This window comes from Cryptomeria japonica, chromosome 10, assembly GCF_030272615.1.
Source record: "Cryptomeria japonica chromosome 10, Sugi_1.0, whole genome shotgun sequence".
In the NCBI taxonomy this organism is placed as follows: Eukaryota; Viridiplantae; Streptophyta; class Pinopsida; order Cupressales; family Cupressaceae; genus Cryptomeria; species Cryptomeria japonica.
Genome location: NC_081414.1, coordinates 253155844 through 253171413, shown reverse-complemented (window position 1 = coordinate 253171413; position 15570 = coordinate 253155844). Strand labels below are relative to the sequence as shown.

The following is a 15570-nucleotide window of genomic DNA, read 5'->3' as shown; positions in this document are numbered from 1 at the left end:
AAAAAGTGCACTTAAATTTTAAAAGAAACATATATTTTAGAAAAGCACTTTTTCCTTCCCCTTGATGGACTTTTTCTCCACAAATTCGTCCTCTTCATGCAGGTAACCTTCCCAAATGTCCCGGTGTGTTGCACGTTCCTCCCAAACATACTCTTGTAATTTTATACAAATGGGAAACAATTCCTCATTAAGGGGAAAAGGAGGATTACGCATTTTGAACTTTGTTCGATTGCTGATCTTCAAAGCGCAATATGTCTAAATGCAGCTTGTTGATGCACTCTATATCCTCCACAGAGTATGCAGTTTTATCGGGCCTCAACCTGGCATTCCATCATGACAATACATCCGCATCCTTCATGGTATCCGTCCAACCAATGACCAATGCTTTATGAACATCTTCCTCGCCATTTTCAATATGGGATAGGTCCATCTCACATTCCTCCTGAATCCTCTTAACAATACATGCCATGTCCATCTTCTTGCAAACAATCCAGTACCGCTCCTTCAAAGTATTGATATTATGGGGATTTAGGATAGACTGGATTGTCGAAATCCGAGTTTGAGTCCAAAAAAGGGCCCTCATGAGTGGTTGAGCTAAGGCGACCACCTCTTGGATTTTGGCGTACTCCTTTTGCACCTCCAGCATTTTGATCCGTGTTGCTTGTATTCTGATTGCCACTTCGAATACATCACTAATAATCTTCTTTCCTTTCATTTTAATGCTCTGGACCCATTCCCTGACGGCCATGGCAGGTCACGCACTCCTTCAAATTCAGTTTTAGTCTTTTGTGCCAGTGCCAATGGGGGAAAATGGGATTCAGAGGCATGCTGCAGCGGTTTCAACAGGTGATCAATGTACCCCTCAGCTTGCTCAGCATGAGCTCGGTACATCTCTCCGCAGTCATTTCGTCGAGTTGTCTAAGCATATTCTGCATGTTATCTCTGAATTCTTCCTTCTCCTGCTCTTTGTTGGCTCGTCCTATTGGGATGGTCGCAACATTGTAATCAGCCAATGCAATCTGATCTGCTGGTTTGTCTGCAAGTGGGGTGGCAATATGAATCGTGCGGTTCCTTTGCTCGTCTTTAGTGATCCCGAATTAAGTCTTTGGCTTTTTCTTGCCTTTGGATTTTATTTCTCCTATTCGAGAGAAGATATCCTCTAGGTTAATTGGTGGCTTGACAGCTGCTTTCCGCTGCCCACGAGCAATTAGCCAGTCCTGAGGGATGGTCTTTCCAGAGGTAATTTCTAGATTCCCACTCTGTTCTTTGGAGGCTTCAGCTGATTCACTGCCTACTTGTAATTGATCGAGCATAGAAGGAACGGATGCAGTATCCAATCCCTTACTCTTAGCTAAGTTCTCTCCTACCTCGCTGAACAACTGTCGGGTATCCTCTTGTAATGGTTGCTCTTCAGTTTTGTTGAATTCTTGAGTCTCATCCCCTTTTTGCTCTCCCTCAATAATGGTGTCATCCTTGTTGCCGCTATTCAGTTGCAACTCATGCCTGCTTTCCTATGTGAGCTCATGCTTACCAGTCCCCTGTTCAGGTGCAATCTCTCCCTCTTCAACCGGATTTCCAAGTTTATCAAAGCCAACGACCCTTACCTCTGCTTCTTGCTCATTTTGTGTTTGAGGATTATTTGCCTCGAATGCAGCAAGATCACTCTGTGAAGGTGGAGCGGGTATGTAATCAAGTTCAACCACATCATCCTCTGAACTGGGGTCCCCGGATGATGAAGTAACCTCTGGCCTCCTGATGGGGATCTTTTCTCTCCTTGTTCTTTTTGATGTTCAAGTCCCTCTATTGGCCCTTGCTTTCTTTCTCTTCTTTTCAAGTTTCTCAACTTCTTCCTTTGGTGCACTTGAGGTTCCTTCATCCTCTGAAGACTGGGAATCGAGACTACCCATTAGATTGTATGTGAAATGGGTCCCTTCATGGGTTAGTCTCTCAATTTGTTGAGATAACCAGTAATCGGTGTACCTTCTTGGAGCTTCCATAACTACCTCAAAATCTGTGATTGGGTCCTAAGTCCAATCAATGCCTGGCAAGAGGTCCTTGACTGCTTCAAATTCTCGGACTTGCAAGCAGTTTCCATAGTCCGTCACCTGATCTGGGACCTGGCGGTACTCATAAAGCAGCATTTGCTGAACACTCAACCTAGAATATTCACGCCGACGGACTTCAAAGTCATCAGAACAATTGCTCCAATGGTCCTCTATCAACACCTTGGCCCTGTTGTGCCTGTCGTAGGCTCTTTTTGCCAAATTATCATGATCAAAGCATTTCCTCGGGAAATGTTCCTGTAAGCCATAGGATGCCAATTCAACAAATGACTCTTCATCTTGCACCGAATTTTTGAAGTGCGCATCACGAGTACCCAAAATCATGGAGAAGCTGAACCCGGATGGCTTTTTATCTCTGAGAAGACTGCCCGCTGGTTGTTCCTGTCTTGCTACCTCCATGAGGACTATTTTATCTGATGGATAGCATGGAAGCCGGAATGGTGTTCCCTCAAAGCCTGCTATTCTGATGTAAGTGAACCTGGGAAATTGGATGAACCACGCACCGTATTTCCGGATCAAAGTGATAGCCTGCTCTGAGAGCCTTATATGCAATCCCCCTTGCATGAATCTAACCAAGCGCATTGTAAAGGCATCATTAACACGCTCATACTAACCAATTCCGTATGCGATGTTATTCTTTCCTCTTTGGGCAATGTCATAATAATGCAGCTGAGGGTAGCAGTCGTACACCTTCACTTGATTCGGGCCATTCCCGATCTCACCTTTCTTAATTAACCCCATCAGCGGCTGGTGTCGGGCAAACATGTAGACCAAGTAGGAAGTCATGGTAAAGTACCTTTTTTCTTCAAGCTCAACCAGCTGTGTATGGATATTGTCGTTGATGATCTGAGCCCAGTCGAACTTAGACTTCCCAACAAAGACCTGCTCAGTGAAGAAGAACATCCATTCCTCAAAAAGATTAGATTGAGGAAGTCCCATGACCCAACTAAGTAAGGTAACCATATCACCGTACTCATTGTGAAAATCGCTTCTGGGGGTCTTTTTACTGATTCTAATGCTTGGGGGTCTTCTCTCTTTGTACCATTCTTCGTTTATCAATGTTTTGCACTTTAACAGGATTCATGTCATAAACGACCTGCGCCTCATCAATAGTTGTGGCAATGGGACTATCTAGAAATGGGATATCAAATGCTTCCCCAAGGACTTCAGGCATGAAGTCAGCTAGTACCATCCCCTCTAGCACCACTAATTTGGTTTCCGATTGATAATGTTTAGCAGCCTCAACCACTAATTCATAATTTTGCACAGTCGGAGGGAAACCAGCTGCCTGAGCAATATCACTCTCCATCATCCGTCAGTGCTTGCCATAAGCGTTTGGAGAGTACACTCTGTTTCTGAAATCCTAGATATCAATATGGCCCAAGTCCGTGTCTCCTTCTCCCATGCACTCTGGACCTTCGACTCCCTAACTCCTCCCCCTTGGTACTGGTACTTCATTTTTTCGACCTTGTGGGGGATGTCAGCTTTGGAAATCCGGGACGTTCCAGTTACACCAGGTGCCTTTGAGGACTCAGCCGCCGATTTAGGCATCTATCCTGTGCAACCGTACACAGATTATGAGACAAGATAAAGCAACAAAAACAAGTTAGCCAAAACAGAGGACGATGTTAGCATTTAAAATTGATGATCAACAGGGAAATCGGAATTTGAACATATGCTAAAACAAAACATGTCATTTCAATAAATAAAGCCTGATCATCCGGAAACTAGATGTAATTTGAAGCTGAAAGTCAGGTTGGTTTTGTTGACCATTGCTGCTTGGAACGGGTTTCAAAATGTTGCTTTTGATTGATAATGGCGTAAAGTTGCAAATGTTCTGGCTTGTGACTCAGTGTTTGAATGTTTTGATAATTGCTGATTTTTTCGAAAATGCACTTGGAAAAGAGTGTTTGTGTTTTAGTTTAGACTTGAATTTTCCAAAATTTCTCTCTATCTGAAATTCCAGTCTAAAGGCTGATTTCCCTAGTTGGTTGTTGTTGCATGTTATGTTGATATTTTCTTAAATCATAATCCGCAAAGTTTCACTCTTTCACCTACATTCTAACCCTAGTCTAGCTATCATGACCATTTTGCACAATTTTAATGACTTAAAGGAGAAATCCAAACTTACCTGGTGAAAAAGCCTTGCCCAATGCAGAATGTTTTCCGGCCAAACGTTGATGCTTGCGCAATTTTGGAAACTCTGGACACTTTGGTGAATAAAAGGCTATTCCCACAATCTCTTCAAACCTCGGCCTGGAAAAGGCGATTGCGGATTTGACCCCCTCCATTCTGCAAAAACTCAGGCCCTAAGGGGATTTTCTGGAGAACTCGCGCGACTATGGAGATTTTTGCGAATTTAGAAAATGTCCAAGTCTCAAGTTTCGGCCTGAAAGGCTTTCATGCAACTTTAAATTAAAACATCCTCTCTTTCTTTCACGTTTTCGGCCTTTGAAAGGGTTTTCGCAAACTTCGAACACGCCTTTCTCTCTTACTTGCATTTCACGCTTTCGCCCCATTCTTGGGTTTTCGGCCAAAAAGGCCTTGTAGCAAGGCTTAAAGTTATTCGCATTCTCCACACGATTTCGCGTTTTCGGCAAAAAAGGGTATTTTGCAAATTTAGTTAAAACACCCTCTCTCTTGCATGCGCGATTTCGGCTTGAAGAGGGTTTTTGCAAACTTGAACTTAAACGCCTTTCTCTTGCATTTTCGACTTCGGCCTGAAAGGCCTTTTTGCAAGGTTTCGAATTATAAAAACATCTTTCACTTACTTTTCACATTTTCGGCCTTTCTTGGGTTTTTGCAAATTTTAAGCTTTATGAAAACGCCCTTCTCTTGAACTTTCGTGTTTTCGGCCTAAAGGGGGATTTTGCAAATGTTTTAAAAATGACTTATGGCATTTCGGCCAAAAGGGGGATTTTGCAAATGTTTTAAAAATGACTTATGGCATTTCGGCCAAAAGGGCCCATTTGCAAAGTTCGCATTTAAAACGCCTTTTCACTTGAACTTTTCATGTTTTCGTTTTTCAGCATTTGAGGCCCTTTTGCAAACTTCGAACATGCCTTTCTCTATCATTTTCGGCCCAAGAGGCCATTCTGCAATTTTTTTAAGTTAATCGCCTTTCTCTTGCATTCACAATTTCGGCCTACAAGGCCTTTTTGCAAGGTTTTAAATGATTGACATTTTGCCCTCTTAGCCGATCTTTTGCAAACTAAGGGACTTAGACGATTTTCAAATTAAGATCTCCTTTTGCAATTCGGCCAACTTAGCCGAAATAGTCTCCTTTGTGAGAATTTTGAACATTAAATTACGAGACTTTTTGACATTTTCTCCTTCTTTGCACTCACCCTTCGCCTTGCAATTTAAATTAAAAACGCCCTATCTCTTCGTACGGTTCATGATTCATCCTTCTCTTCACGAACGGGATCATGCTTGACATTTGACACGAACTCCTCAGGACTAAGTGGGTGGGCTTATTCTCCTGTAGGATCATCTCCTCACATTTCTAACTATTGCATCTCCCTTGCGAATAAAATCAAAAATTTCCCACACCGAGCGCGAGATGGAAACCAAAAAAGGGGGACCCTGTTGGTGACGGGGAGTGTGTGCAAAGCACAACACCTTGCAAGGCAGAAAACATACTAAAATAAAATTGGATGCAATAAATGAATCAACCAAGATCAATTACAATGATAAACCAATATCCGGCAGCAAACCGTCCAAGATCTTCAAAAAAATATACCATTGGTGGTAAACTATCTAGTTTTACATTATTGAATGGATTATCAATATTAGACTTAAATAATCAATTCTATATAGTCTGGCAAATTGACAAATAACATTCCAGAGTTGATGATGAAGTGTACCTCTGAAATTAAGTGTATATTGCAACTGAGACTGACCATATATTGTTGCAAATAATAATGGATGACCCCGAGAGTAGTAGAAACCAAACTTGGGGAAAGGTACAACCTAATCAAATTGTTCAGTAAGTCTCGCAGAAAAATCTTGATAATTGAATCAGCAAATAGTAGGCCATTGTCTCATTGAAATCCTCTTCCTAAACTCAATTCTGCCTGAAATACTTTAGGAAAAAAATTTAAATCTGCTCATATCAGGTATGTTCGCGCTCTTGCTCCTTTCCTTTGGGGTCATATCAGGTATGTTCGCACTCTTGCTCCTTTCCTTCCTTGGATTATAGCTAGTGACTTTAATATTGTCTTAAGCTTGGCAGAGAAAAGGGGACAGACACCCAGCAGATTGGAACCTTCTTCTAGACTTCTATGAGACAATATGGAGTTGCCAAATCTCGTTGATGTAAAGCCATCTAATGGAATTTACACTTGGAATAATAGAAGGTGTGGAGCTAATGCTATTTTTGAGCAGCTGGATCGATTTCTTGTTTCTTGTTTTTGGGTTGAGGATAGTTGGACTACCAGCTTTGAGATTCTAGATTGGAGAGGCTCTAATCGTTGGCCAATCAAACTTTCAGCAGCATCTTTTAGGTATCCTGAGAATCCTTTGTCCAAGTTTCAACTCATGTGGCTTTGGGATTCCTCAGGGTCTTTGGTGGCGGCAAGGTAGTCCTACTTATGGTACAACGATGTATTCTTTTGTTAAGAAATTGCAGTTTGTGAAATACAAGCTCAAAAGGTGGAATCAGCAGTGCTTTGGCAACCTTCATGCCACCATAAGAGCAACTCAAGAGCGTCTTGTTGGTATTACTTGTCAAATTCGTGACCAAGGTTTAACAAAGGATTTGAGTAGAGCAGAGTCTTAGTGTTCAAAACTGAAACCAGAATGCTATAAACATAGATAAAAGAACTTAAGAAAACTTAAGAGAACAAGAACACAACAAATTATCCTGGGAAAACCCTCCACCTGAGGGTGAAAAACCCAGCCACACCAAAATAGATTTTATTGAAAGCTCAAAATAAGAACAAATCTGTCACACTTAGAAGACAGTCATTTTTACAATGATTGATAATGCTTCAAATAGAAGATGACTATCAGAAAAACTGCTTACAAAATAATGTAGAATAAGACATCAATAGAAAGAATCTGCACACCTCAAAGAACACAGCTGAACATAGATAATTTTCCCTGGAGATTAGAGAGATATACAGTCACAACATCCAACTCCTGAAATTTTTAATCAAGAGATCATCAAGACAAAATGTCAATCATACTCTAGATGACCCTCGCCAAATGTATAAATAGCACACACCAAGACCTGCAAGAAGGAGAATATGGAAAGTGGAAAGCCAATCATCACCGACATACACCATGAGCTAATGAACTGCAACAGAGGAAAAGAAATGTACGTCCAACTAGAGTCAGTGACAGCTATGAGGAAGATGAAACCATTACACATTACAACTATTTATGAAGCAAATCAAAAGCACATGTAGAGCTTGACAAGCATGATATCTGCTGAAGTTACCATCTTTAACACTCCCTCTTAACAAAGAAGATATCATTAACAGATATTCAAGTCATGGAGTCTCTCAACATGACAAACAACAAAATTTAATCACGGATTCTCTCAACGTGATAGGCAGCATGGATTCACTCAACATGATGTTCACCATGGCTACTCCCATAGGTGAAATAACAAAAGCTCTCATCACGGAGTCACTCAACGTGATGTTGTCATGGAGTTTCTCAACATGACATCCACCATGGCTACTCCCATAAGTGGAAAGAGCCTCAAAGGCTTTCACCTCAAATTTCTCCATCAAAGAGAAAAATGCATTACAAGGGATTTCACCTCGAACTTCTCTCACAGAGAAGAACTCATTAACAACATATATATATATAAAAAAAAAATCATTGAAGCTGAGATTCTCTCTTGGCAAGAGCAACATTCTCTACAATACCAAGGTTATCTCGAAAATTACAAAACTTCACTCTAGGAAGTGGCTTGATAAGAATGTATGTTGTTTGTTCTTCTGTGCAAATGTATTTGAGTTCCACTGCTTTCCTTTGAACCATATCTCTCAAGTAATGATATTTTATTTCCACATGCTTGGTTCTATCATGAAAAACGAGATTAACCAAAAGCTTCACACAGCTTTGGTTATCACAATGAATCACTGTAGGTTCCAAAGACTGTCCAAACAATCCTGCAAGCAATTTCCGAAGCCACACCGCTTCTCTAGCTACTGTAGCAGCTGCAACATATTCAGCTTCTGTTGTACTTTGGGCCACACATGATTGTTTCCTGCTGCACCAGGATATCATAGCTGAACCTAAGCTAAAACAACAACCAGAAGTGCTCTTCCTGTCAGGTACACATCTTGCCCAGTCTGAATCAAAAAAACCTTGCAATTTCAAACCTCCACAAGAAGTATATTTCAGACCATATCCCACAATACCACGAACATATCTCAATATATGTTTAGCTGCAACAAAATGAATATGTTTAGGCTCACTCATAAAGTGACTGAGAGTGTTAACAGCATAACATATGTCAGGCCTTGTATTGACTAAATACATCAAAGATCCAATTAATTTCCTATACATAGTAGGATCAACTAAATCTGAACTAGCTGCAAACTCATGTAACTTTTTCAGATTTGCTTCCATGGGAGTTGCCATAGACTTGCAATCTAACATACCAAATCTTTTCAAAATATCAATGGCATATTTTCCTTGACTCAAAATGATTTCATTTGGTCTTTGCCACACTTCCAAACCAAGATAATAATGCATCAAAGCAAGATCTTTCATTTCGAATTCAGAAGTTAACTCTTTCTTAAATCTAGCAATGAGATCATCCTCTCCAGTAAGAAATAAATTATCAACATATAGAACCAAAATTAAAGCTTTACTATCAATTACCTTGAAATAGATATTTGAGTCTGCAACATTTTTGAGAAAACCCAAGCTCAACAAATATCGATCAATTCTTTCATACCAAGCACGAGGAGCTTGCTTAAGGCCATACAAGGCCTTTTTCAATCTGCGTACATGTGATTCTTGTTTGCCCTCTCGGGTAAACGGTTAAATGCAGAAAGTAAATGCACAGAACATAATGGAAATACATTAAATAACCAGTCTCTATATTAATTCAACAGTCCATGTACATCAAGTGCTTATAACATTACATTTTACACGACTATCATGATCCTAATTCGAAGAAAAGTTACACAATATATAATACCCGAAGGGGTGCGACACAACCGTCGCGACTCCAACTACCTACCCGTCGGCCAACTAACTGACCGCCGTAACTCATTATTACCGACGACAACATAAACATAATATAACAACATAACATAATGATTATTCCCGGCAACAATTCTTTCTTATGAATCACAAATCCATCTGGCTACTCAATAAAAACTTCAACTACACCGTTCAAGAATGTTGTTTTACATCCATCTGATGCAATTTCCACCCTTTAACAGCTGCAATAGCAATAATAGTTCTGATAGAGGTATGATGTGCTACAGGTGCAAAAGTCTCTTCATAGTCTATGCCTTCCTTTTGTGAAAAACCTCTAGCTACAAATCTATATATTTTGCTACACTCCCATCAGCTACATGTTTAATTTTAAACAGCCACTTAGAGGAAACAACAGATTTACCTTTGGGCCTAGGAACAATATCCCACACATCATTTTTGATAATGGATTGATACTCCTTCATCATGGCATCCTTCCACACTTGTTGATTTGAGGCTACTTCAAAATGACTCATTAAAGCTACATATCCCTTAAACTTATGAGGCCTTTTACTCCCTCTGAAGGTGCCACGAGGGGCTGCATATTTTTCAGCCTCTTCCATAGTGTTTCGAGCCCACAAAGGTCTTTTCTTATTAGCTGGAATATTATTGGGGACCTACAGAGGTATCTATAGAATCAATTGGATCAATAGGATCAACAAGATCAGCATAGTCTTCTAAATCTATATTCTCCCTCTGAATCTCAGAAAGTGAATCTGGATCAGCCATATCCATATCTTGAGGAGGCTCAAAATCTTCTCTATCAGATTCTATGTAAGACTCTCTGGATTTCTTGCAAGCTACATCTTCATCAAAAGACACATCCATGTTGATTTCAATTTGCTTTTGACCAGGAATGTAAATTCTATATGCTTTTGAAGATTCACTATAACCAACAAAAATGCCTTTCTTTCTTGAAGGCTCTAACTTAGTTCTTTTCTCTTTTGGAACATGAAAATAGACAGGACATCCAAAAATCCTGAGGTGACTAATGTCAGGTTTAATACCTGAAAAAGATTCTTCCGGAGTTATGTTGTCTAGAATTTGATGACTATAGTTCTAAATGTATAATGTTGTCCTGCAAACCTCTGCCCATAAAAATGTTTAAAGACTTTGATCATGGATCATAGCCTTCGCTGCCTCAACAATTGTCCTGTTCTTTCTTTCAGCTACACCATTTTGTTGAGGATTATAAGGGACACAGAACTCCCTCTTAATCCAAGCTTCAACACAAAAGTTATGAAACAAACCAGAAACATATTCTCCCCCATTATCAGATCTTAGAATCTTCATCTTCTTGTTAGATAAATTTTCAACAAGTGCTTTAAACTCTTTAAATCTGGACAGCACTTCATCAGATTCTTTAGACTTAAGAAAATAAATCCAACACTTACAAGAAAAGTCATCAATAAAGGTAACATAATACCAAAAACCATTGAGGGAAGCAACTGACATAGGGCCACACAAATCAGAGTGATTTAACTCTAGAATATCCTTTGCTCTATTTTCACTACTATGAAAAGTACTCTTAACATTCTTACCTAGAGCACATCCCTTGCAGACACCTTCATGATTTTGATTCAGCTTTGGAAGACCAACAACTACCTTCTCCATTGAAGATAAAGTTCTAAAATTTAGATGACCAAATCTTTTATGCCACAACTCACTTGAACTTGTAGAATCATGAGCTAAAGCTTGAATAGGACGAGCTGAAAACTTGTAAAGACTATCATGACGAACACCAATCTCACGTGCAGACTGAATGTTGGTGTTCTTCTTCCATGCAAGAACTTTTCCATCAACAAAAGCAACATGATAACCCTTGTCTTCTAATGCTGAAATAGAAATCACATTCCTCTTAATACCAGGAACAAAGAGAATATCACTTAGAAGAAGAGGAATACCAAAATCCAACTGAAAAGAAGTAGAACCAACACCCTCCACAGAATAACATGCATCATCACCAATGATAACTTGAAGATGTGAATCTTTTTCCTTCAAGTTGGAGAGGTGTTCATGATAACCAGTGGTATGGCGGGAGGCTTCACTATCAATAAGTCACGTATCACTGTCAATAGAAAAGTTACTGGAGAGAGCATAAATAAACAAGAACCCTTCTAAATTTTCACTAGACTCTCTATGAGGAGAAACATTTTCAACATTTGTTGCAGCAGCTTGAGACTTGGGTCTTGAAGGACATTCTCTAGCAAAATAACCAAATTTGTCAAATCTGAAGCTTTGTACCCTAGATAGATCCTTTCTTTTCTTAGATTTAGGAGCTCAATAAAAATTTCTATCTCTATTCCTTTTGAAGTTTCTCTTTCTTCCTCTTCTTTTAGACGTATGGGCAGAAAGAACATGATCTTCTTCATGATGAGATTTACGTCCAATTCCTCTTGCCTCCAATCTACATTCCTCTTGAATGCAATCAGCCCTCAATCGATCAAACTTGGGCAATTCATTTATTCCACTAATACCTTGAATGAAAGATTCCCAAGAGTGAGGAAGACCATTCATGGCCAGCATAACAAGATCTTTATCCTCAATAAAATCACCAATAGCATTGAGTTGATCCTTTAATTCAGTAATCTTCATAAAGAAAGAAACAACAGATTCACCTCTAGCCATTTTGATATGAAGGAGTTGACGTCTCAATGCTAGACCTCTACTAGTACTGTTGAATTCATACAAGCTTTGAAGACACTCAAACATTTCTTTGGCTGAATTCAACCTGGATATAACAGGTACTAGATGATCCTTAACAGAATCAATTATAATCTTTTTAGCAATGAGATTATTCTTCCTCCATTGAGCTTTCTCGGTATCATCTGCAAGTTCATCTACAACAGACTTCACACAGTTAAGAAGATCATTCTCTTCTAGCACAATAAGAATCCTAAATTTCCATGAAGTGTAATTGGTTGCACCATCCAGTCTATCTTCAACTTTGAGTCCATTCACCATGATGAAAAACTTGAAATAAACAGACTAAGACTTCAAATAAAGAGAATTTCAAAATTAAGCAATCTGATTCTGGATCTTATTTTTTATACCCGCTTTGATACCATGTTCAAAACTGAAACCAGAATGCTATAAACACAGATAAAAGAACTTAAGAAAACTTAAGAGAACAAGAACACAACAAATTATCCTAGGAAAACCCTCCACCTGAAGGTGAAAAACCCAACCACACCAAAATAGATTTTATTGAAAGCTCAAAATAAGTACAAATTTGTCACACTTAGAAGACATTCATTTTTACAATGATTGATAATGCTTCAAATAGAAGATGACTGTCAGAAAAAACTGCTTACAAAATAATGTAGAATAAGATGTCAATAGAAAGAATCTGCACACCTCAAAGAACACAGCTAAACATAGATAATTTTCCTTGAAGATTAGAGAGATATACAGTCACAGCATCCAACTCCTGAAATTTTTAATCAAGAAATCATCAAGACAAAATGTCAATCATACTCTAGATGACCCTCGGCAAATGTATAAATAGCACACACTAAGACCCGCAAGAAGGAGAATACAGAAAGTGGAAAGCCAATCATCACCGACATACACCATGAGCTGGTGAATTGCAACGGGGGAAAAGAAATGTATGTCCAGCTAGAGTCGGTGACAGCTATGAGGAAGATGAAACCGATACACATTACAACTATTTATGAAGCAAATTGAAAACACATGTAGAGCTCGACAGGCATGATATCTGCTGAAGTTACCATCTTTAACACTTAGGTTATAAAGGAATTGGAGGAGTGGGAGATTTGGGAAGAAATTTTTAGGAAGCAAAAGGCACATGTTCATTGGGTTCCGAAAGGTGACACAAATACAACTTTCTTTCATCAATCTATTCGAGCTCGCAGGAATGAGAGTTATATTTCTTCTTGAATTACTTCAAAAGGCATCCAGCTTTCATCCCTTCAAGATATGTCCCATGAGGCAACCCGCTTCTATTCAACTTTGTTTACTAAAGATTCTCCTCCTGCTGGCATTGAGGAAATGTTGATTCTAGTTTGTGTTCCATCTTTAGTTAGTAATGTGATGAATGAGGCTCTAGTTCGGCCAATCACTTCATCTGAATTGGAGGAGGTTGTTTTTGGCATGGCTAAAGGCAAAGCTCCCAATCCAGATGGTTTCCCAATAGTGTTTTTTCAAGAGTTTTGGGATGTCATTAAATCGGATCTTTTGGAAGTGGTTCAGAAGTCTCAAAGTAGCAAACAAATGCTTCATGCCTTGAATTCTACTTTTTTGATCCTTATTTCGAAGAAAGAAGGGGCTAATAGTTTGGATTACTTTCGGCCCATTGCCCTTTGTAATGTGTTTGTATAAAATTATTACTAAATTGATTGCAGAATGGCTCAAGATTTGTCTTCCTTCCATAATCTCAAAAGAGCAAGGGGATTTGTAGCTAACAGATAGATTTTGGATGAGATGGTGATTGCTACGGAAGCTATTCATTCTATGGTAGTGGGTAAGCAAAAGGCCATGTTCATCAAGTTGGACATAGCAAAAGCTTATGACAGGGTTAAATGGCAATTCTTGCACAAATTTCTTCTAGCTTTTGGTTTTAGTACTGAATGGGTGAATTGGACTAAATGAGCCTTCTGAGTTATATGAGGCTTCTCAGGGTCTCCGCCAAGGAGATCCGTTATCTCCCTATCTATTTATCATCATGGCTGAGGGCTTGGGCAGATTCATTAAGGCTTGAGTGTCCCAAGGTTTGATTCAGGGCTGGAACTGGCATAATGGATTACCAAATCAGTCCCACTTGTAGTTTGTGGATGATACTACTTTAATGGTTATAGCTCGCATTCACGAAGCAAAGAATTTCAAACAAACTTTGGATATTTATTTAGCTGCTTCGAGCCAAAAAAGTCAATGAGCATAAGTCCTCTATCTATATTTTTCATACTCCTGAGCCTATTCAGATACGTATTGCCAAAATCTTGCGATTTCAAATTGGGTCTCTTCCTTTAGTTTATCTTGGTATTCCTCTGGTTGTCGGTAGCCAACTTAGGGGGTATTGGCAAGAGTTGTTGGATAAGTTGCGTAGGCAGATCAATCATTGGACACATCATTGGCTTTCCACTGCTGAGCGGGTGACTCTTCTTAACTCTATGATCCAGGCTCTCCCTATTTACAGGTGCTTTGTTCATGTGGTACTTTGATTTCTTTAAAGTGGAGTTTAGTTTAGTGGGAGTTTGTTTCTAGGCAACAAAAGGTTAGCGGCCTTGGTCTTTGCTCGACAACTCTAAATGGGCAAGCTCTAGCTGCTAAATTATATTGGCGATGATGCATCAATCAAGATCAAGTTTGGGCTCGCAATCTTTCTAATAAATATCTTACAGGAGTTAACAACTTGGAGGTTCCCTGCTATAGCCTTGAGAGGAAGGGCTCTATTATTGGCATACTTAGAAGATAGGTACAAGGCTAATTAAATAGGAGCTTTTTTTGATATGTAATAAAGGTTCAGAAGCTCTATTTTGGCTTGATTCTTGGGATGGCCACCCTCCACTTCTTTTAATGTATCCACACTTACAGTCACATTATGATAGTTTTATTGCATCTAGTTGGCACGCAATGGCTGATTATAAGACAGTTTTTCATTTAGGCTCAGTGGATGTTTGTAGATGGAAAGACCCCAAAGATTGGCCACTTGGGGGAACTGAGGGAGCTTGGCGAGAGTTAGTTCACATTCTTTGTAGTAGGAAGTGTAATTCTTTTACGAGGACGGATCTCCTGGCATGGGGTATGGATTCGGCTGGTATGTACTCTGTCTCTTCAAGGTACTTGGAGCTAGACAGACAGATGTTTGGGGGAGGAGTACCGCGGTGGAAACAGGTGTGGAACAAATTTTGTTGGCCCAAGTGCAATTTTTTCTTGTGGTTGGTTGTTCAAAACAATGGGATAATTTGTGCAAGCATGGTTTCCAAGGACCTTCTATTGTGTGCTTTGTCTTCATAGAAAAGAGTGTACTTCTTATCTTTTCTTTCAGGGTTCTTTCTCTAGGGAAATTTGGCATTTCTGGTGGGCAGTTTGGAATCAAGCTTGTGTGCATGCCTCCTCTTTGGCTGAATTCTAAAACTGCTTGGGTCAGCCTTCTGTTAAGACTTCTTTTCTTCAGGTTGCTAGGCTTTCAAAGCCTTCTTTCATTATATGGAATCTTTGGTTTGGACAAAATCATAGGATTTTTCAAAATGCTAAATTGGTTGTTCAACACTTATGGAGGAAAATTGTTAATACTCTTCAGGATACAGTCTCGACTAAG

At 39.4% G+C, this 15570-nt stretch overlaps 1 protein-coding gene across 5 annotated transcripts in view; it reads right to left on the bottom strand.

The window, feature by feature from the left end:
• The window catches only part of LOC131059841 (uncharacterized), a 253314-nt gene that overhangs the window by 105342 nt on the left and 132402 nt on the right, over window positions 1-15570 (bottom strand). The window lies entirely within an intron of this gene.